This window comes from Canis aureus, chromosome 32 (genome assembly GCF_053574225.1).
Source record: "Canis aureus isolate CA01 chromosome 32, VMU_Caureus_v.1.0, whole genome shotgun sequence".
NCBI classification, from domain to species: Eukaryota; Metazoa; Chordata; class Mammalia; order Carnivora; family Canidae; genus Canis; species Canis aureus.
The window spans coordinates 7,112,818-7,135,472 of NC_135642.1; the positions used below are offsets into that span (position 1 = coordinate 7,112,818).

Sequence of the window (22,655 nt, forward strand, 5' to 3'; positions counted from 1 at the left end):
GAGAGCAGGGGGTAGGGATAGAGAGAGTAGACTCCCCATTGAGCTGGGAGCCTGATGTGGGACTCAATCCCAGGACCCTGGGATCATGACCTAAGCCGAAGGCAAACATAACTGACTGAGCCATCCAGGCTCCCTATTTTATAATTGAAGAACTTCTGGTTGAGCTGAAAATGTTAACCTTTCCAAGGGCACAACACTGGTAAGTAGTGTTACATATCCATCTCAGAAGTTCCTGGACTTTATTGGTTCATAATGTGCTTAGTAATGTTTTCCCAGTGAACATGGGCCAAGAGGAACACCCAATAGTTCCATTTATTACAGAGTTAGGCGCAAACAACTTTATAAATATTTCTGTCCCAACAACTTAGTAGTCATTTGAGGAAACAATTCATATAATCGGAAGACAAAATAACATTTTATTTCATTCCTAAAAAACCACGATCAATTAGTCATGGTATGGGTAATGGGATGTTCCACATGCACTGCTTCTCGAACTTGTAATCAAATTGGACACCACCAGTCTCATTTTCTGTTCCATGTTGAGTTTTGCATGTTACTTGCTTTTTTAGCTCAGCCTAGTTCCAAAAACCTAGCTTTGAAAAGATAGGGTGTGCTGTCAAAAAGAGTGTTTCAATCTAATGTTGAAACTGTGAATGAACTACTTTGAGTTCATTGTACCATATCTGACAGATGTCAAGTCTTGCTGTGCTTTTCTTGAACATTTAAAAGGTGCTCACTGTTTGGGAACTTACGAGTCTATCTGTTTCTTTCCATGAGGCTGTGAGCCATTTGATGGGCTGCCAAATTACCTTATTCATCTCTATACACTCATTCTTAGCATAGGGCCTGGCGCACGGTACATAGTGGGTGAAAGGAGAGGTCTGAATTGTTCCTGGTTCTTGGCTCCACCTCTCACGTCTATAGAGAAAACCTGAACTCTTCTGAGTATTCTCAGGGTGACTGTCTTCCCAGAGCTTGTTGATTTCAGATCCCCCCTCCTGAAGATAAGCTCTAGCTGGCCTCCAAGGGCTGGGGAACCCAGAGCCCCATCACCAAGACCTGTTCATTCTAGAAAAGTCAGAATCAAGCAAACCTGCCCACACAAAGTCAAACTCTCTGTGATCTCCACAGCTGTCCCCAAAAGCAGCTGCTCCAACAGTCACACATGTTTGCCTCCAAGGCTGTGAGATAGCTCTTTTTAGAGAATGAGAACAGGGAGGGAGGTGGGGAGAAATTTGCAACTAGGACAAAGAGTGACCTTAACAGGAGTGAATGCTCTTGCACTGGTTTGTACAGTCCTGATACATCAGTCAATTTATTTGAATAAATAAATGTATTTATTGAATAAATAAGTCAATTTATTTGAAACATACTTTCCATCTGTCAGCTTTCCGTGGTCCCATTCCAGGACTATGGCTGAAAACAACCACCACTCACTCTCCTTTGAAACAGTGTCCTTCATTTCATCTTCTACAGCACAGAGTTCTCAATTAATTCTTGTTATTGGTCTAACTCCTGGCTGTGGCCTTCCTTTACATCATTAATACTGGTAGCACCAGATTAACAGATACATCCATGAAAAGCCCATGACATCGCTTGCTCAGTAATCCCATTCCTAGATACTTCTACAGATATGTATTATCAATTACAGCAGTATTTTCAATTAAAGATTAGAAATAACTGATGTGTCCTTTAATAGGGGACTATTAAACCCTGACACTTTACATATAGAATATTAGGCAGCCATTTAAAGCAGGAGTTGCCAAATTTTTCTGTAAAGGGCCATACAGTAAAATCTTTTTTAAAAAATATTTTATTTATTTATTCATGAGAGACACCGAGAGAAAGAGAGAGAGGCAGAGACACAGGCAGAGGGAGAAGCAGGCTCCATGCAGGGAGCCCGACGTGGGATTTGATCCCAGGGTTCCAGGATCATGGCCTGTGCTGAAGGTGCTGCTAAACCTCTGCGCCACCCAGGGATCCCCCATACAGTAAAATCTTAACTTCTGGAGATCATACATTCTCTGTCGCAATTACCCATCACACTGTCATTGTAGGACAAAAGTGGCCACATACCATGAATACATGAATGCACATGACTGTGTTCTAATAAAACTTTATTTAGAAAAACAGGTGTAGACCTGTGGGCTGTAGTCTGCCCATCCTGATTTAAATGAATGAGGCAAGTCTATAAGTACTGCTATGGAAAGGTTTCTAAGATATGTTATTATGCAAAGTAGACCAAGGAGGAAAAGAAATACAAGGACATAAGTAAATATGCAGAATACTCTGGAAGGCTGTATAAGAAACTAAATGTGGTTGCATCTGGGGATGGGAACTGAAAGGCTGGGAGACTTGTCCCTATCAGAGTTTGGAGTTTTTATTGTGTGCATGCGTTTCTTATTCAAAAGCAATGAACTATTAACAAGTGGATTATAGGAGCAGAATTCCAATTTGTGATACCAAGGCTGACCTTTTGTATATTCCTTCCACAGGCAGCACTCTTCTGCCCGACTTCCCCTTCTGACAGAGGCACATCTGATTCCCCATGTAAACTGCAAATTCTTTTGAAGGACTATTTTTATATTTGCAGCCTTTCCTGCTTCTCGCCACAACATACAATTTATCACAATGTTTTGCACAAAGCAGGCTTTCTTTATATACTTATGACATAAGAACTGTAAAATAAATATTCACTTATAGGGGTAATGGTGGGAGGGGACCCTTCCTCTCACTCTCCCCATGACTCAGTTACTTTTGTAGAGGTAGAATCAAATCAAAGCACACTTCAAGGACTAAAGGAAACCATATGTGGACGTACTTGGCCCATGATGGGTGCTCATTCCATGCTGAATAGCCACTTAAGTTAGACGACCGCTCCGGCCCAGTGGCTCCTCCATGATCCCTATGCCCCTTCTTCCTGGGCACACATGAAGACATTGCCTGGCCCCCAATGTTCGAGTCATCCCTGGGCCCAGAGGGAATGTGTCTATGGGTGCAAAGGGCTTGCAGCTTTCTGGACACTTACACACTAGGCATGAGTCAGGGCAAAATGGGAAACACCCCCTCCTCCCTCAAAAGAAGGTTATGTCCAGTCTTGAATGGCCCAACTGTGAGATATTTTCAACTCACGGGGAGGGTGTGGGTGGGAGACGTTTGCTGTGACTGTACTGATGGCTGCCTTCTCATTCTCCCGAAGGACTCACTCAGCTCCCTCCCCGAGAACCAGAGGACAGGGTAGTGTACTTCTCAGATGCTTGCTTTCCAGTGATATTATGGCCCTGATGTGAGTTGCCATGACGATTTCCACATATCAGAACCACACTCTTTGTGTGTTTTTAGGTCCTTATGGGGAATAAAGCTTGTGATATTCCAAGTTGAAATTCTATCCGTTCTTATGGACTCTCCAGGTCAGAGGTTTCAGCTCCAATGACGCCAACACCCTTGCTCCTGGTTATAGTAGCAGGACACCCCTCTTGTTGACGGCCTATGGTTGCTGTATGAATGGGGCTCTGTACACGGATTCAGGCATTTGAGTGTACCCTGAGCTGGGGGAAAGAGAGGAAGAAAGGGTAGTCTGGCATAAGAAAAACAGAATCATCTGATTAAAAGTCAACCACAGGGGCGCATGGGGGCGCTCAGTGGTTGAGCATCTGCCTTCGGCTCAGGTCATGATCCCAGGGTCCTAGGATGGAGTCCTACATCGGACTCCCTGCTCAGTGGGGAATCTGTTTCTTCCTCTCCCTCCCTCCACTAGTGTTCTCTCTCTCTCAAATAAATAAATAAATAAAACCTTTAATAAAAAAAATAAAAGCCAACCACAAAATCTTGGATTTGGAAGCGATCAGAAGAACTACCCAGCTCAGGCACAGCTTCACATATGGAGAGTAGACACAGAAAGAGGAAGTGACCTCCCAAGGCCACAGAGCTACTCAGTGGCAAACAGAGGATTAAAATTTGAGTCTCTTGGTGCCTTTCTAGGTGACACGTAATATGAACACCATGCAACATAGTAGAATTTCTCAAAAAGCAGAAAAGAAGATCTGCTTTCCTTTAATTTATGAATGCAGAGTCACATGATATTATCTGGTGCTGGAGGCTGAAGATTATGATGGACGTTCCTAAAGATATTAATGAATGCCACGGGTATACATGAGGCTAATTCAAGGGAATTTATTGCAAATGATCACTCTCTCCAAAGTCTCCAAAATAACTGTTCTAAGAGAGCACACCAAGTAAAAATACATATTTGAAAATCTATTATTTTATTTTATTTTTAAAGAGATTTTACTTATTTATTTGAGTGAGAGAGAGAGAATGAACAGTGGAGAGGGGCAGGGGAAGAGAGAGAAGCAGATTCCCCGCCAAGCAGGGAGCCTGATGCAGGGCTCAATCCCAGGACCCTGAGTTATGACCTGAGCCAAAGGCAAATATGCATCTGACTGAGCCACCTAGGTGCCCTAAAACATATTAAATTTTTTTTAATTTTTAAAAATTTTTTAATTTTTTAAAGATTTTATTTATTTATTCATGAGAGACACATAAAGAGAGAGAGGCAGAGACACAGGCAGAGGGAGAAGTAGGCTCCATGCAGGGAGTCTGACGTGGGACTTGATCCCAGGACTCCAGGATCACGCCCTGGACCGAAGGCAGGCGCTAAACCGCTGAGCCACCCAGGGATCTCCAATAACCATTTTTTTTTAATGTAAAAAGAAGACAGGCATAGTAGCCTTGGTTCCAGATTTGCCAACTCTGAGAATTTGCAAACTCTTTATTGCTTCTGCAGTATGCAGGCCTTTAGAATTAGAACACCTTGATAGGGGATCCCTGGGTGGTGCAGCAGTTTGGCGCCTGCCTTTGGCCCAGGGCGCGATCCTGGAGACCCGGGATCGAATCCCACGTCAGGCTCCCGGTGCATGGAGCCTGCTTCTCCCTCTGCCTGTGTCTCTGCCTCTCTCTCTCTCTCTGTGTGACTATCATAAATAAATAAAAATTTATAAAAAAAAAAAAAAGAACACCTTGATAGGCAGCAGCTACATATAAGGTGATGAGGAGGTGGAACATTCCTTGAATGCATACTATGTGCTAATCACACAGCTAAAACTAAATCACATGGGAAAGGCTTTATATATATTCTCTTGTTTTATCTTCTCAATAACCCTAAGAGGTGGATATTGCTATTCCCATTTCTAGAAAGTAAGCTAAGGCTTAGGGAAGTCTCCTGACTACAAAGTAGATGCAGTATTTATATTCAGATAGGTGCGAGAGCCTGTCTGCATACTATTTTTCCTGTAATTTAGAAACACAGCATTTAGAGATGGAAGTGCTCATCTCATCCAATGCCTTCCTTTAATAAGTGAAGAAACTGGCACCCAGAGAAGTGGAATGGTTTGTTCTAGTTACATAATTAGTGACAAACCCCAGGTTTCCACGTCTCAGAAGAATGCCTTCTACTGGATCACTGAAAAAGGTTTTGTTTTTTTTCAATGCCTCTGATAGGACATTTTGTCAGCAGCTTTAAAGGATTGTTAGCAGCAGATTAATCCAGTAGAGTGGTAGTGCCGTGTAGCAGTTAAGAATTTTGGCACCATCAGCCATCAGCTACGGTCTTGGGTTATTTATTTATCCTCTCTGTGCCTCACTTTCTTCATCTGTAGAGTAAGGGCAGCGACTTCACAGAGTTGTGAGTATATATGTTCAGTGCTAGATGCAATGGGGACTCTGCATAAGTGTAAGCTAGCTTACATCATGATCTGTTCCTATAAATGTGGGGGAGAAGAGACATAGGGATGGAAGAGGGTCATTTCCACGCTGTGCAAGTAGCACTCTGGCTGGATGTTGAAGCCAGGTGGCCACCCTGCCCTTTTCCCTTGATGCCTTTTAGAGCTGTATCCAATCTGTTTGCCACTGCCTGAGCATCAGACCACTGAAACCACGTTTCATGTCTGCCACACAACTGCCACGCACTCCCTGCCCTCACTGCACCCTCTTTGAGAATCTTGTGTAGGGCAAGTCACTTCACTGGCAACTCACTTCCACTGGACCTGGGTTTATGCATCAGCTAAAGGAGCAACTAAAGAGAATAACATGTTATGAATTAATTTATTATTTTTTAAAAAGATTTTATTTATTTATTCATGAGACACACACACACACACACAGAGAGAGAGAGAGAGAGAGAGAGACAGGCAGAGACAGGCAGAGACAGGCAGACAGAGAAGCAGGCTCCATGCAGGGAGCCCAACCTGGGACTCAATCCCCAGTCTCCAGGATCACGCCCTGGGCTGAAGGTGGCGCTAAACCGCTGAGCCACCGGGGCTACCCGAATTGATTTAATTATATATTAGATACAACTCTATGGGTGATCTAAGAATCTGCTGAGCATTATTTCTCTGGGACATATGCCTCAGGAAATGTGCTGGATAACTATTCAGCAAAGAAATTTGGGGGATAGGGGATCCCTGGGTGGCTCAGCGGTTTAGCGCCGCCTGCAGCCCAGGGCGCGATCCTGGAGTATCGGGATCGAGTCCCATGTCAGGCTCCCGGCATGGAGCCCGCTTCTCCCTCCTCCTGTGTCTCTGCCTCTCTCTCTCTCTCTCCGTCTATCATAAATAAATAAATAAATAAATATTTAAAAAAAAGAAATTTGGGGGATATGATCCCCTGTAAGCTGGATACATCCTATAATAGTCATGCGATTTTGGAATAGGGAGGATTTTCAGAGGATGGGGACAGGGATGGTGGGTGGGAGTGGGAGGTGGGGGGAAATAGCGATTTGGCTTATAAGCTGTATTCAAATGGGAGAGGCTGGAAGATGGAGCCTTATGAGGGGCTAGGTCCTGAGCATTCTGCTGCCTTTCTGTGCAGATAATTACTTTGATGACCTACAGTGAATTCAAAGTGACAGCTGACATGATGCCACCATCCTGGAGGTTGTCAACCTGAGGTAGCCCAGATGCTGCAGCAGCATCAACATTAGGGGATACACAGACCTGAGATGTGTAGAAGGAGTGCATAAAGAGGGGGATGTTCTCAGAACCTGAGGTCAACAAGCTCCCACTGCTCTTTCAGGGAAGCTCCCCCCCCCCCCCCCATCATCTCCAGTTCTGTGTTCTTCCTTCCCTGCGTTGGCTCACTTAATGGTTGCTCAACCTGGCTAATGGTAAGGAGCATCTGAAGACCCAGTGCCGTATCAGTAGATGTTCCCTGGCTGTTTCAGGGGTTGCTTAGTTTGGGCACAACCCTGAGATCACAACCTGAGCTGAAACCAAGAGTTGGATGCTTAACCGACTGAGCCACCTGGGCGTCCCTCCATCTCCCACTCCTAACCTCAGGAGGTTGGGTTCTAAGAAATAGACTGTTTTGCACAGAGGGATCAAGGGTGTGGTTCAGGTCCCTCTGGTAGTAAGAAGGAAGGAGCAGACTTCTGCCTCTGTTCTTGGGGCCAGGCCACCAGCCCACGGGAAGGGGTGTCGTTTCCTAACTGATCTGTGGGCTGCCTATATCTCATCACCACAGCCAGGGAGCGAGAATCTTTATAGTCCGTCCTCCTGAGGAGGGTACTTTTTCTAACTCACAAGGTAGAAGTGCTGCTAGGTGCTAGTGGTAGAGTGGAACTCACCTTTTCTTCATGACTTCTTTCATTGAACACAGATCCAAACACGTGTAATGAAAATAGGCTAAATTTATATATATATATATATATATATATATATATATATATATATATATATATATATATATTTTTACTAAAGGTTAAATTATGATCCTTTTATGTAGGCATAAAAGCCTCTTTTATAAGAAAAAAATGAATTTCTTTTATATTATCATGTATGATATATGAGAACTAAAAGAAAATCAGCATTCCCACCAGCCCAACAAGGGCAGAACGCTGCTTAATGGGATTAAACCTTCCAGGCTTAGTTCCAAAAAATGTTTATTGAAGTTCTCAATCCTTGTACAGGGGGCGGACACCTTGTAGAATCTGCTTGCGAACCACAGTACACCCCCCGAACCACAGGTACACCCCCCTGAACCACAGGTACAACCCCCAAACCACAGGTACATTCCCTGAACCACAGGTATACCTCCTGAATCACAGGTACACCCCCTGAATCACAGGTACCCCCCTGAATCACAGGTACACCCCCCCAAACCACAGGTACACCCCTCAAACCACAGGTACACCCCCCGAACCACAGGTATACCCCCTGAACTACAGGTACACCCCCCAAAGCATAGGTACACCCCCCCGAACCACATGTACACCCCCCAAACCACAGGCACACCCCACGAATCACAGGTACACCCCACAAACCACAGGTACACCTCCCAAGCCACAGGTATACCCCCTGAACCACAGGTACACCCCCTGAATCACACTCCCACCATCAGACTGGAGGGCGGAGGGTTCTATTGCAGCTGCTGCTTGAGTTCATTGCTGAGCCAGCGAGTTCCATGGGGAAGCGATTAGACTGATCAGAACCAGAAGCCTCCCCAGAGAGCATATGAATTAAACCCTGGAGACCCAAAGTAGAGGAGCTACTTCCACTTAGCATCAACTTCACTTTTTCATCTTTAATTTGGGTTGAAGAATTTTAAGATGTTGTCAGCATTCCTAAATGGCCTTCCAGTTTTCAGACACTTTGTTTTTCTCAAAAGTTACTGGCTGTGTGCTGCAAATATGTATGTATTTATTTATTTTAAAAATATTTTATTTAATGAGAGAGAGAGAGAGAGCATGCATGAGCAAGGGGAGGGGCAGAAAGAGAGAAGCACACTTCCCACTGAGCAGGGAGCCCAATGTAGGGCTCATTCCCAAGACTCTGGGATCCTAACCTGAGACAATGGCAGATGCTTAACTGACTGAGCCACCCAGGTGCCCATTTGTATTTGTTTTAAAGCTTTCTATGACCCATCCAATTAAATATCCCATGTTCAACATTTGCCTTTATCTTCAAAACCCCCAAATAGGGAAAACTAACACCTGCCCTGTATTTTATAATTTCAAAGTGTTGCACATCTATTTCTTCAATTGATTTGAAAAGAATTTTATGACCTGGGTAGGTCTGATTATTTCAAAAGTGAGGTAACATCTCAACAGTTAACTGAGTTGCTCAGGATCATATAGCTAGATAAGGACAGAGTGAAATCATCTCGGCTCCAGTTCTTCTACCACCACCCTAGGCAAAATGATGTATGGGAAGAGTCTGGTCTTGGAGATTTGTGACCTTGAAAATCACAACTTTTCTGTTGTTCCAAATATAAAAGCTGAAGGGATGCCTGGGTGGCTCAGAAGTTGAGCATCTGCTTTTGGCTCATGGCATGATCCTGGGGTCCTGGGATCGAGTCCCACATCAGGCTCCCTGCAGGGAGCCTGTTTCTCTCTCTGCCTGTGTCTCTGCCTCTCTCTGCCATGTGTCTTTCATGAATTAAAAAAAAAAAAACAAAATAAAAAACAAAAATAAAGAAAAACTATAGTTGGTTATAGGGATACTAGGTTTGCTATAATCCGGTGAGATCATTTAAGTTGCAGTCCTGACTCAGCTGCGTGTCCTGGGTCATGCCTAGTGCAGTACCCACTATCAGCAAGGCTCCATATTCCTATCTGCAATACCTGCCTTACTAGCTTATGTAAGGAACATGAAATAGTATATGTAAAGGGCCTAGAATATTTCCTGTTATGTTATGAGCCAATGCTCAGTAGGCATGTATGGGGATCAATATTCCAACATTCTCTAGTCTGTCTTTAGGAGTATACCATCTTCCATAAGCTATAGTCTTCTATTAAGAAATATTGTGAAAGACTCTGAACTGGACAACAAAAAAGATTCGTGGGTGTCTGATCTTGCTCATCTATCTGGCTTATTTCCATCTTTGGTTCTCTTTGATAAAGGCTGTTTTATAGCTCTGTAGAGCTACAAGTTGTAGAAAATCAGTAATCATACAAATGTTTCTCATTCATATGATTGCTGTACATAGCAAAGCAAATGGATTTTGCCCACTGGAGGATATAAATTTTTGTAAATCAAATTCTCACTTGAGCCAGTTGTAGCATCTTACTACTTCCCTCATTAATTAGTGAATTTGATAGAAAATTTGACAATCTTCATTTTGCATTTGTATGAGAATCATAATTATATCCTCTTTTAGAAATTATCCTTTAACAGTTCCCAGAGTTCACCTTCTTCGTTCTTAACTGCAATGGCTGTGCCATGTCCTACTCAGTTATCTGTTCCAGCCCCTACACACATCCACTGCACCATCATAGTAGCTTCTACTCATTCTGTGGGGTTTAATAAAGTAGATTCGATGCAGATAAAAATCGCTAACGACCAAGTACTGAGACATAATGGAGACTAAGATTTAAAAATTGAATGGAATTTTTTAAAAGATTTTATTTATTTATTCATGAAAGACACAGAATGAGAGAGAGAGAGAGAGAGAGAGAGAGGCAGAGACACAGGCAGGGAGAGAAGCAGGCCCCACGCAAGGAGCCCGATGTGGGACTCGATCCTGGGACTCCAGGATCACACCCTGGGCCAAAGGCAGGCGCCCAACTGCTGAGCCACCCAGGCATCCCTTGAATGGAATTTTGAAAGCTTAATCACTCTGCCTTAATATTTGAAATGAAATATGTGAAGATCACACACAGAGTATGTGGATCAAACAAGAAGAGATACTTACTCTTCAATATTCTACAACTTGCTAAAGAGATTTTAGGCAAGTTTTTCCCTTCTCGGGGTCACCACTTAAGGCAAGAGAATATATAGCTAACATGTTTAATAGATCAATAGAACGATTTTAAAGCAGGAAATCTCATGGACATGGGCCATCTGTGTCTTGACTTTTCTTCTTGCAATCTGAGTCATACTACTAGGTCTGTTTATTAAGAGAGAAACACACTGAAGTAAGTGCATAGACATAGCAAAGAGGACATCCTTATGATTGAACTTTAAATATGAATAAGATATGAAAGTAAAGTCTGAAAAAATAAAGACTTTTGCACATATGATTAATCATAGTTTAATAGTTACTATGTCTTGGCTAAAAAATGCTAAAAGAATTTCATTTTTATGGATCTGAAGCAAGACATGGAAAATAGAAATCTTAGAAACATATAATCATTTTGTAAAGCAGAAATTAGCTCCAAATACAGCTTTTCCAGTTCTGTTATCTGCATATTCATTCATTCATTCACTAAATTTTCAACAAATATTTATAGAATGTCTATTCTGTTCCAGGCACCATGCTAAATACCAGGAATAAAGATATAAAAAATGTCACTTTTGTGGCTCTTAAGGAATATTTAGTCTATCAGGATGGACAAACAAGTAAACATCAAATTATAATATCGTATATTAGGTAGTAAGCTACATATAAAAACAAAGTACCCATGAACATACATGGGACATGCCCTTAACCTGGAGGGAGGAGTTAGGGAAGGTTTCATAGAGGAAGTAATGAATGATGTCTGTGCACTGAAAGGCATTGAATGGTGTTGGGGACACAAACGGGGTTTAGATTAAGATATTGGTAGAGATTAAAAAAAAAAGTAGGGGCACCTGGGTGGCTCAGTGATTGAGCCTCTGCCTTCGGCTCAGGGCATGATCCTGGGGACCTGGGATCGAGTCCCACATCGGGCTTCCCGCAGGGAGCCGCTTCTCCCTCTGCCTGTGTCTCTGCCTCCCTCTCTGTGTCTCTCATGAATAAATAAGTAAATTTTTATTCATGTGTCTCTCATGAATAAATAAGTAAATCTTTAAAAAAAAGTAGACTTAAGATAAACCATAGAGATAGACAGAATGAGAAACACTGCCAAACTGGGTGTGAAGCTGAGGAAGAGGATGCAGTCCAGGATGACTCTAGATTCTGCTTTGGATTGGTAGGGTCAGCTATCAAGATGGGGAAGGCGGGAGGGATTCCTGATGGCAGATCTGCGGATAAAGAAGGCTGCAGGAGGACAGGTTTATAAGGGGTAAAGAATAGAAATCAGAAGTTTAGTTTTGGATGTGCTGAGGTGGACATGCCTCTGAGACAGCCAGGTGGGGGGAAGTGAGTAGGCAATTTGGATATGCATATGTCAATTTAGAGTGGAGGGCTTAGATTGAAATGAAAATTTGGGAGTCATCAGCTTCAGGGGGCCTGGATGAGATCACCCAGAGAACATGTGAAGAGAGAGAAGAGCAAAGCACTCAAGATGGACTAAGTCCTGAGGAATTTCAATATCACATTTTGAAGTCAGCAAGGTAAACTGAAAAGAAGTGGCCAGTGATGTAAGTGGAAATCCAAGAAACGATGACAAAGAATTTTTCAAGAATGAAAGTGCTAAGAGTTTAGGTAAGATGGGAAGCAGAGAATTAATCATTGGTTTGGGCAACATGAAGTTTGTTGGTGTATTAATCAGTTCTCCAGGGAAACAGAAGCAACAAGGTGTGTGTGCATGTGTGTGTGTGTAATATCTATATACCTATATATCTGTATCTATACCTACCTATCAAGAGAGATTTATTTTCAGGAAGTGGCTCATGCAATTATGGAGGTGTGGCAGATCCAAACTCTGTATCGTATGTCAGTTATACTCCATTGTTTTTAAAAAGGATTTAAAAAGAAAAGGTTTGTTGATTTTATAAAAATGTGGTTTATTGCTTTGGAATAATCCAATAAAATATATTAAATATATTTTTATTTAAAAAATCTTACCAATTGAATGACTGGCAAACGAATATATATATCATGTGCCCTAAAATAAAATGTTTAAGGTAAGCATCATTTTGATTCCCCAGTTTAAGAAAGTTTTCACTCTTGTTGGCAGTTTTGACAGTGTCAAATAAGAGGCCTTTACGTGATGATGGTAAAGATTTTTATAATAAGCCCCACATTTCGAGCTGAGCCATTATGTATCTTACCTCAAAGGGAAAAGGCTGAGCAAGTTCCATCAAATTCTTCCTGCTGTCTTCTCTCCTTTGGCTGCAGCCCCTAACCTCTAGAACCTTCAAGTTTCTTGTGCTCTCCATCTTCAGGAGTTTGAGTTGAGGCTGTAGAGAGATAGGCTCAGAGGCCCAGAACTCCACAAAGACATGAAAATCATTTTCCACTGCTATAAATAAAAACCTGAAACCTGTCACACTTAGTTAATGTCACCCACATTAGGAGACACAGACAGAAAAGAAAGAGGCAAAGACAAAACATCTGTTGCTTTTTTTAGAAACAAAGCACATGCCAGAAAAAAAAAGTCTCTGGTTTTCAGGCATGTGGAGATTTCAAATGCTTTACCCGGTAAGATGATCTAGGAAGCTCCATGGTCTGTCCCAGTTAGTGTCCGCAACACTCAGTACCAACTAGAGCAGAAGGAATCTCAGCGAGAGCTTCTTTCTCTGCCTCTGTTGACACCAACCACCCAGAGCAGGAAAAGTCTGCATCTCAGACTCAAGTGCTTCATTCAAAGACTCATCAGAGCGTAAGCAGTGCCCGTCCAATGCCTGTGGACCATCAGCCCATTTCTCATCTCAGCCATTCCTGGAGACCGGGCGGCAGCCAGAAGCAGGTGATTAGCACACCTCTGGGGGCCAAGGCTGCCACCAAGCCAGCTGCCCGACGAGGCTGATACTGTTAGAATAGGCAGTTACTTAGGTTCTAACCAGATGCCGGAGGCCAGCGACAAAGGCATGGCCACCTGTCGGGCAAAGTCAGAGGCCTGTCCTGGCAGCACTCCACAAGGAGCCAGATCAAGCCAGACAAGCCCAAGATGGCGGGTGCCGTGACAGGAAACCCCTGGCCAGATTGGGGAGAAAGTGTGGGAAACTGTGTTTCCCACCCCCAGTAATGAGGATTCTGCTCCTTAGTTAACAACTGTTGATAATAGGTAGAAACCGGACCCCCAGGACATGCAACTGCCTAGCTTGCCCACTCTCGTATCTCTAGAATATACTTTTTGCTTTAATGAACTTTCCCAGTTGTGTCGCTTGTCAGCTCTGTTGTGTGCCTGTCCTTGAATTTTTTCTCAAGATAAGACCAAGAACCTTCAGCCACAGCTTTGGGACAGGCTGGATTGAGGATCCAGGGCCTGTGGTATCTCCAGTTCACCTCACCACAAACCCACTCCATCAAACAAAATCTGGGGCACTTCCTCTCAAAGTATATTTATGTTTTCTTTATAAGTCACATACGTGTTTTCCTGCATTCATGTATTCCACTCATTTTAAATCAAACACATCAAGGAGATGAGTTAAAGATGAAGGAAATATTTCTAATACCGAGATAGCCATGAGCACTTTATGTCACCATTAGCGAATGCCTGAAGTCACATTACCCACTTAGGACAAAATTCTTTATTAAAATTAATGAATGCAAGTCTCACAAATACAAAAAAAAAAATTCAGGATTTGAGGGGCCACCTGAGTGACTCAGTGTCTGCCTTCGGCTCAGGTCATGATCCCGGGGTTCCGGGAGCCAGCGCCCCATCGTGCTCCCTGCGTATGTAAATTTACTAGTATTATTTACTAGTATGTGCACGATGTTCATGTCCCTGCTTCTGCCCTTCCCTCTGCTCATGCTTTGTCTCGCTCACTCTTTCTCTCAACAAATAAATGAAATCTTAAAAAAAAAAAAAAAAAAAGGAATTGAAATATCACCGTAGGAGTCAGGCAGGTGGCCATACAAATACCACCTGTGCGTCCGCTACGAGGTTGGTTGGACTTGGAGGGCACAGCTCACGAGTGCGGCAACCGTGCTTCCCTGGGATGCGCCCCGGAGCCAGATTTAGGTCCCCCAGTCTTGGTGGCAGTGCCAGGGCTCCGGGTCTCCCCGTGGGTGCCATGAAGGAGTCCGGCGGGGTGTGTGCTTTTGAGGGGGGGCAAATGCCCAAAGCGGAGACAGGCCCCTCGCGCTCCTCGGCCGGGCCGCTCACGACCCCATCGGCCACCCTTCCTTGCTTGGAGAGCGGAGCGAGGATTGGTGCGACCAGAAGGTGCGGCCTCCTCCGCCCCCAACACAAACCAGGGAAACACGTCCCCACCCAGGCCCGTTTCTCAGAGCCCTGCGCGCCTCCTTGCCGTGACCCTCGGGCCGCGACGCGCGGGAGCGCGGCCCTTGCTCCGCGGCCGCGACTGTTTCGAGTCCGGACGTTGTTAGAGACGACGGCCTCGGAAGGGGACGCTCGCGATGCCGCCCCCGCCCTGGGCGCTGGGCAGCCGCGGGCCCCGCTCCTCGCCCCTCCGCCCCGCTCCTCGCCCCCCCTCCTCGCCCCCCCGCCCGCGCCCCCCCGCCCCGCTCCTCGCCACCCCCGCCCCGCTCCTCGCCCCCCCGCCCCGCTCCTCGCCCCCCCGCCCCGCTCCTCGCCCCCCCCGCCCCGCTCCTCGCCCCCCCGCCTCGCTCCTCGCCCCCCCCCGCCCGCGCTCCTCGCCCCCCCCCGCCCCGCTCCTCGCCCCCCCGCCCGCCGCCTGCAGGCCCACGCGAGCCGGTGCGCTCTGCTGTCGCCGCCCTCGCCTCCTCCCGGCCGCGGCCCGGAGCCGCTCCCGCCGCCACCCCGAGGCCCCCGGGGCGCACGGGGCGGGGGGGGGGGGGGGGGGTCGTCCTCCGAGAAGCCATCGGCTCTCCCGCGTTTCTGATTCGGTTAGAAAACAGAAATGATCTCCAGGGAAACGGACGCCAGGGACGCTCTTTGTCAGATTTTCCTGGTCTCTATTATTTACGTCGCTCCACGTTTAATTTCTTTTACATTTCCTCTATTTTCGATCCCTCTTCCCTCCTTTTTTCCTTCCTTCCCATTTTCTTTCCCTGCAGAGTACATGCCAAGAACCGCCCCATGTGTTTCCTAGTAATAGGGGGCCACCGTTTGCACGGGGGCTTACAGTTTACCTAGTGCTTCTGTAATTCAGAAATAAGCCTAAATGGGACAGAATTCTTCTTTTTTAAGATTTTATTTATTTATGAGAGAGAGAGTGAGCACAAGAAGGTAGAGGGGTAGAGGAAGAGGGAGAAGCAACTCACTCAGGTGCCCCCTAGGACAGAATCCTCAAAATCTGTTCACTTTGAGTTCCAGAATCAATCTGAGCCACAGACAGGGATCACCGAGTCCAGACACCCCTAAATAACAAATCCTGAAGTGATCACTGGGTTGTGAGGATAACCGCAGGATTGCTGACACCTGGCTGCCTGCACACTCTTCACTCACCTCCTGCCTGTGGCCTGTGACACAACCCACCGGGGAACTGCTAATAAACTTCCATCCTCTCTGTGCCTCTGAGCCTACCGTGCTCCCGGCCTGTGCCATCGGGAGAGGACGCGTCATGTTGGGATGGCCCTTATTTCGATGTCACCTGTCATGGTGGTGAGCTGACTGGGCTCTCAGGACGGTCCTGCCGGGTGCTCAGCCGAGCGCCAGCTGCCTGCTTGCTCGTGGCTGCTCATTGCTCTCAACCCAAGTGCCCCATGTCTGTGTTCACTCGGCCGGCTCAATCCCTGTGTGGAACCGACTCAAGCTATGTTTGAAATGATTTTAGCAGGAAGCGTCACTTTTTTACTGGAGTAGAAAAGTGATGTTTTCTCAGTAACATCACTTTATACCTCCCATCTTCACCACCCTTCCTGAGAGCCCAGTGAGAGGCCGCTGTGTTCTCTTAATACTCGTGTCCCTGCTGCTGTCTGCAGCTGACATCTGAAACCTTGAGGCTTTAGAGGACAACGTAACATACTAAAAATAGCAAAGCAGAAAAACAGAAAAATCTTGCTTTTTTGATGCTGATGTCGAGCCACCGAATTAACCAGCAGTGGACTTATCCCTTCTCTGGGTTTTGTTATGCGCTTTAATAAGTTTCTTTGGTTAGCCGGTTTTTGTTTGGCCTTCTGTTACTTGCAGCTGATACCATTCTTTTTTTTTTTTAAACAGATTTTATCTATTTATTTGACAGAGAGAGAGAGAGAGAGAGCGAGCACACAAGAAGCAGGAGGAGCAGCAGCAGCAGAGGGAGAGGGAGAAGCAGACTCCCTGCAGGGGAGGGGCTCCATCCCAGGTCCCTGAGATCACGACCTGGGCCGAAGTCAGATTTGCTTAACCGACTAAGCCACCCAGGCACCTCAGCTGATAACCTCTTAACTAGTACTTTCCCTGGACATCAATATTGGAAGTTATTTTTGCCTACCTTGGATTTCTACAACATGTTGGCTGTATTTCTATCATGGCAAGTTTCAAGCTTATACCAAAATAATTTGCATAGATATAATTTCCATTTTATCATTCCGTACTCCTGATCTTAACAGCATTATTATCTCCACAAAGTATACCCCATGTACCACTAGTCCTGTGGGATGCTCCATAATCGCAGGGTTCTATGGTTGCATAAGTTTGGGAGACACAGCGATGCCTGGGTGGCTCAGTGGTTGAGCATCTGCCTTTGGCTCAGGGCATGACCCCAGGGTCCTGGGATCGAATCCCACATCGGGGTCCCTGCAGGGAGCCTGTGTCTCTGCCTCTCTCTCTGTGTCTCTTGTGGATAAATAAGATCTTAAAAAAAAAAAAAAGTTTGGGAGACACAGCATGCTATGTCTCCCTTCCTTAGATTCACTATATTCATTAGCACATGGAAATAATATGATGTGATTATTAAGGGTGAGATTCTACTCATTGCTAGATGCATGGGATTTTTGCTTCGTTAATCCTTATGACCCCCAATTTCCCCACGTGCAAAATGGGTACAAAATGCATATCTCATAGTGTTATGGGAACCTAAAATAATGTGTACCCAATATTTAGTTTTACATCTGGCCATGTCCCGCAATGCCTTTGGCTTGTATCACCTGCACTAGGAATTTCTTGCTTCATGACCCATATTACTACATTGTTAGTTTATATTTGTGTATTTTCTCACAGATTATTTTCAAGTTTCTGAACAGTTTTCTCAGGGACTTTGCAAAATTTCCAAATTGCCCAAAGCACGCATAATAAGTAGAACTTCTTAAATGCTTAATAATGATAGTCATTATCGTCAGCAATAGCTGCAACATTAATAAAGGCTCTGAGAAGTCCTGCAGCAGAGACATCTGGTTTAGTGTTTAAGTTGACATTTCACAAACTTATCTGAGAATATCTCCGGCTTTTGACACAATACCATCACACGTCTAGTAGAGCTGGTGTTACAAGGCATGTATTTTTACAAAATGTAGCTCTTCCTGCTGCACTCAGGCAAGAAACCTGGCTGCCTTCTCAGGCAAATCCCTCTCCTTCATCATCCCGCCCCTCATATTCAGTCCATCATCATGTACTCCTGGCTCTTCTGATCTTACCTCCTAAATACTTCTCAGACTCACCCCCCTCCTTCTGTCTCTACCACCACTGCCTTGGAGCACCGATATCTTTGCACAGACCTAATGGATCCGCCGGCTGTAGTCTTACTCTTGTTAAACCCACACTCTCCCTGCTTTATCTCTCTATGCAAATTGATCATATAATTTCTTTAGTCAGCAGCCCTTCAGTGGCTTCCAAACTCCTGCAAAAGAGAGGTCAGTTTCCTTTCCAAGGCTCTCAAATCCCTCCCTCACCTGGCTGCATGAGTCTCAAGCCTTGGCTTCAGCTTTGCACCCTTGCTACCTGGGTTCCCTACTATGCCAAGCTGTTAATGCCCTGTACCCATCCCCATGCCTACAATTTCCTTTCTAACATGCTTCATCTGATTCTTCCTTCCCCTTTGCAACACAACTCAGGCAGCAGCCTCTTTTGGGCTAAGATCTCCCCTATGGGCTCCCATAGCAACCTGTGCATGTATTTATATTACAACTTATCCTGTCTCATTGTTCATGTAAAATCTCACACGTTAGATTGTGAACTCTTCAAATGCATAAACCATGTTTTTTTTCCCCCTTGGCTCACTAGACTCACCTTTCTATAGTGCACAGGCACTTATTAAATCAATGGTGGCAGGAAAAAAATGCATTTGATTGCACAGGAAAAAAAAATCGATGGTGGATTAAGCCATTTGGAGCACCATCTCTGTGCTGTCTTCATCTTCCAACTGGAAAGATCAAAAGGTCCAGGCCCAAACAAATGTCTCATTGCCGTCTGGGGTAGCCCGGCTCTGACCCTCATGGCCTGTGCTGAGCCAACCGGCCCGGGCGACTCCAGCCTTGCCTCTCTCTGGGCCAGATGCCAATGTGGCTGCTCGCAGCCCTGCAGAGCTATAGCTGGGCAGTGCTGGGTGGGGAGGGCACATCAGGCTGGCTTCCTGCCTTCTTGAAGCTTCAGGGTAGCTTGAGATGAGTGGGCTGAAAAAGCCAACCTGGGGATGAAGAGAGGCAGAGGGGGAAAGGGAAGAGAGGCCCCTGAGAGCCCAGAACTAGCCCCACCTGGGGGTTCCATGGATGCCAGGTGTCAGTAGACACCAGCCCCTTGTCATTACTTAGCATCATCAAGCCTCACGTTATATTTAATAACAACGATTAAAAAAACAAACAGTAATCGACATGCATGCAGCCGGATTGCTACCCAGAATGGGTGATGGAGTCGGTCTGTATTTTAAATCAGGATCTATGGCTGACCAGCTCTGACAAGGCTTCGAGGCTCAAGGGATAGAAGGCAGCATCAGCTTTATCAAGTCTGATTTGATTAGTTTCTCCAGTCAATTTTGTGCACTCTGGTCACAGGATAAATCATCCGTCTCTCTTGCTGTTCTGCTCTTTTCTTATTGATTTAAAAATAGTGACCTTATTTCTCTGTCAAATGGTTACCAGATTTCCCTAATGGTGTACATGTGGAGAACTCATAAGGTCTCCTGCTCTCCTCAGATGGCCAAATCTCTGCTTTGGCTAAAAGAAAACTGACTTAACTCTGTGGCAAAAGGGTCATTTTACTTCACCCTTTTGTGCCCAAATAGAATTCCTGGGAGTCCTTTAATCACAGGAAAGTTTTAGAACGATGTTTTCCTGGCCTTCTTAGACTCACTTAGAAATGTGGTTCACATGCCTAACCATTTAGAACCATGTGATTTTTCTGAACTATAAAGGACCCTATGGACAATCAAGTTGAACCATTTAATTCCACAGATAAGGAAAACTGAGGGCCAATATAGGGGAAGCAAAGCACCTTGCCAGATCTTCCAGCAGGTTGGAGATGTGATGGGGAGGATGTCATGGCTTTCAGGGAAAGTTATTTGCCAAAACTTAAATCTGAATAATAGCAGAAGATTGTTGACCCTTCAAACACTTCAACTTTAAAAAGGAAAAAAGAATTTGCCTTAAGAATTCTTTAATTCTGGATTCTTCATTTAAAATATGTGATCCAACTTACCAAAGTTATATTTAGAAAGACATTTTCAAGGACGACTCTTTCCAACTAAGACAATCTTGTCTCTTTCTTCCCACTTCCATTCCAAATCCATTTCCCTGGCTCATGACCAGCTCTGAATCCTCGATGCTCCTCCATTGGGATTGCCCTCTTGTTCTGTTCAGTTACACGCACACTCTTCAGATAGTTTCACTAGTGTCAGTACTGGTTCCATCCTTTAGGTGTCCATCGTTACCAATTCAAAATGATTTCTTTCTTTTCTGATCACTATGCCTTCACACTGTTCAGCTATGCCTTGGTTCTCCTTGATTCCTAATGTATGTCATGGCTCCTAGACTAAACTGGAAACTCTTAACAGTAACTATGACTTATTTTTAATGATTGTTCTGTAGTTACTAACACGATCCTGGGTGTAGAGTAGATACAGTGCTGGCAAAGTGGCTCCTCAAAGGAAAAAGAAAGTCCTGATTTCTACCATTTGCTTATTTTTTGTGGTGTAAGTATTCCCATCATGGCTACCAGTGTGATGTCATAAGTGTGAAATTGGGAAGAGATGCCCAGAACTGGCTCTCTTAAAACTATCTCAGCCTGTTCCAGCACACCGCTGGTAGAGGATAATAAACAGGCGTTTGACACCCTGTCAAGTGTATTGTGTGAATATATGTCAGTAGTCTTAGAGATGAAAGAGTCTGTCAATTGACATTGACTGTCATTGACAGTCTGTCAATGTTTAGCATACATTTGAAATAGCCATCACATTCCTCATTCATTTATTTAAAAACTGTTGAGCATTTACTAGTATCTTAGGTACTGTTCTAGGCATCAGCCTCATGGAACTTGCAGCTAAATTTAAAAAAAACATATTAAGAAGCAAACAAAAGAACATAGAGATAATTATTTAATTATAAGTTTTAGTATCTGTTGGGGCGTCTGGGTGGTTCAGTCAATTAAGAAGCTAATTTGGGAGAGGTTTCTCTAAAGAACTAATACTTCAGCGGCCACCTGAAGGATAGATGAACAAGTCAAGTGGGAAGGGCACAATTGCTAAAGAGTGGTCAGTGTGTACAGGGAATCTGAGGCAGGAAAGATCTTGACCATATAAGAAATGAAGAGAAGGGCTGTGTGGCAGGAGAACAGAGAGTGAAGTGGGAGAATGGAAGAAGGTGAGGCTGGAGAGGTGGGCAGGGCTTAGATGCCTCAGGGCCTTGTAGACTATGTTCAGGAACTTGGATTCTATTTTAAGTTCAAAGGGAAATGATTTTTTATTTTCAAACAAGGAGGTGACATCATTTGATTTATGTTTTAGAGATATTACTATGATTGCTATATGAGAAATAGATCGGTGGGTGGGGTAGAGGCAGGGGTGAAATTAGAATTGGGGAGACCAGTAAGGGAATTATGGCGGCTTGGCCTAGGTAGTAGCAGTGGAGATCCAGTAGAGTGAACAGACTTGCCCCAGGTATTGGAGGTGGAGTCAACGGGACTTGATCAAGGAGCAGTCGAATGAAAGGAGTTGCCATTTACCCCAGTGGGGAATATTAAGGGGGTATCTTTTGCTTGATGGGAGAGAGAGATCCCAACAGGCAAAGATCAATTCAAGATAGAAAAGCCAGTAAAGACTAGAGGAGGGATGGTTTAAAAATAGGAGGAAAAGCCAAGAGAGTAGGTGTGCTGTCAGGGATGCCAAGATCATAATCTTTCAAGGAGATGGGAGAGAGAACTGTGTCTAAAGCTGCTAAAACGTTGAGGAAGGTGAGAAATGAAAAGTCTCTGTTAGATTTAGTAATACAGAAGTCACTGGTGACCTTTATAACAAGAGTATGTTTGGTGGAGTGGTAGGTGCTGAAGGCTGACTAGCAAAAGAGTAAATGCAGATGGCAACTCCTTAGAGAAGCTTCTCTGTGAATGGGAACTGAGAGAGAGTACAGTCCCTGGAGGAGGACATGGAACCAATGGAGGCACATTTTTAAAGATGGGATATACTGTGACACATCTGTATGTTTGGGAAAGAATCTGGTAGAGAGGGAAGGATGGGAGATTCAAAAGAGAGAAGGTAGTCAACGGCGTGAGGTTCAGAAAGACCGTGTGGGACGGGATCTGATCACACACGGAAGCAGGGGCAGTTGATAGCTTTCCACCAAGCGGTCTTAGAGACAGTTTTCCAAAGGAGTGACTAAACTATTTATGCATCCTAAAGAGAGAAGAGAACCTGTTAATCCATGTTATTTTCTTCACAAAGTCAGAGATTTAGAGCACAATGAGAATAAAGCTTTTTGGCAGCCAGATGTATCTGTTTTGTTAAATGTTACTTATTTGTTTTCCTGTTTCAGTAGAACCTAGCAATACAATTTAGGGTTTGTATGCTGGGCCTGTCATGGGG

At 44.6% G+C, this 22,655-nt stretch overlaps 1 long non-coding RNA gene across 1 annotated transcript; it reads right to left on the reverse strand.

The window, feature by feature from the left end:
- Positions 1 to 1,554: 1,554 nt before the first annotated feature.
- On the reverse strand, positions 1,555 to 15,130 carry LOC144302943 (uncharacterized). Its single transcript, XR_013369936.1, has 3 exons — positions 14,924 to 15,130; positions 12,909 to 14,890; positions 1,555 to 3,548 (listed from the first exon to the last, which is right to left on the reverse strand). It is a non-coding gene; the product is annotated as an uncharacterized LOC144302943 (long non-coding RNA).
- Between the last annotated feature and the right edge of the window lie 7,525 nt (positions 15,131 to 22,655).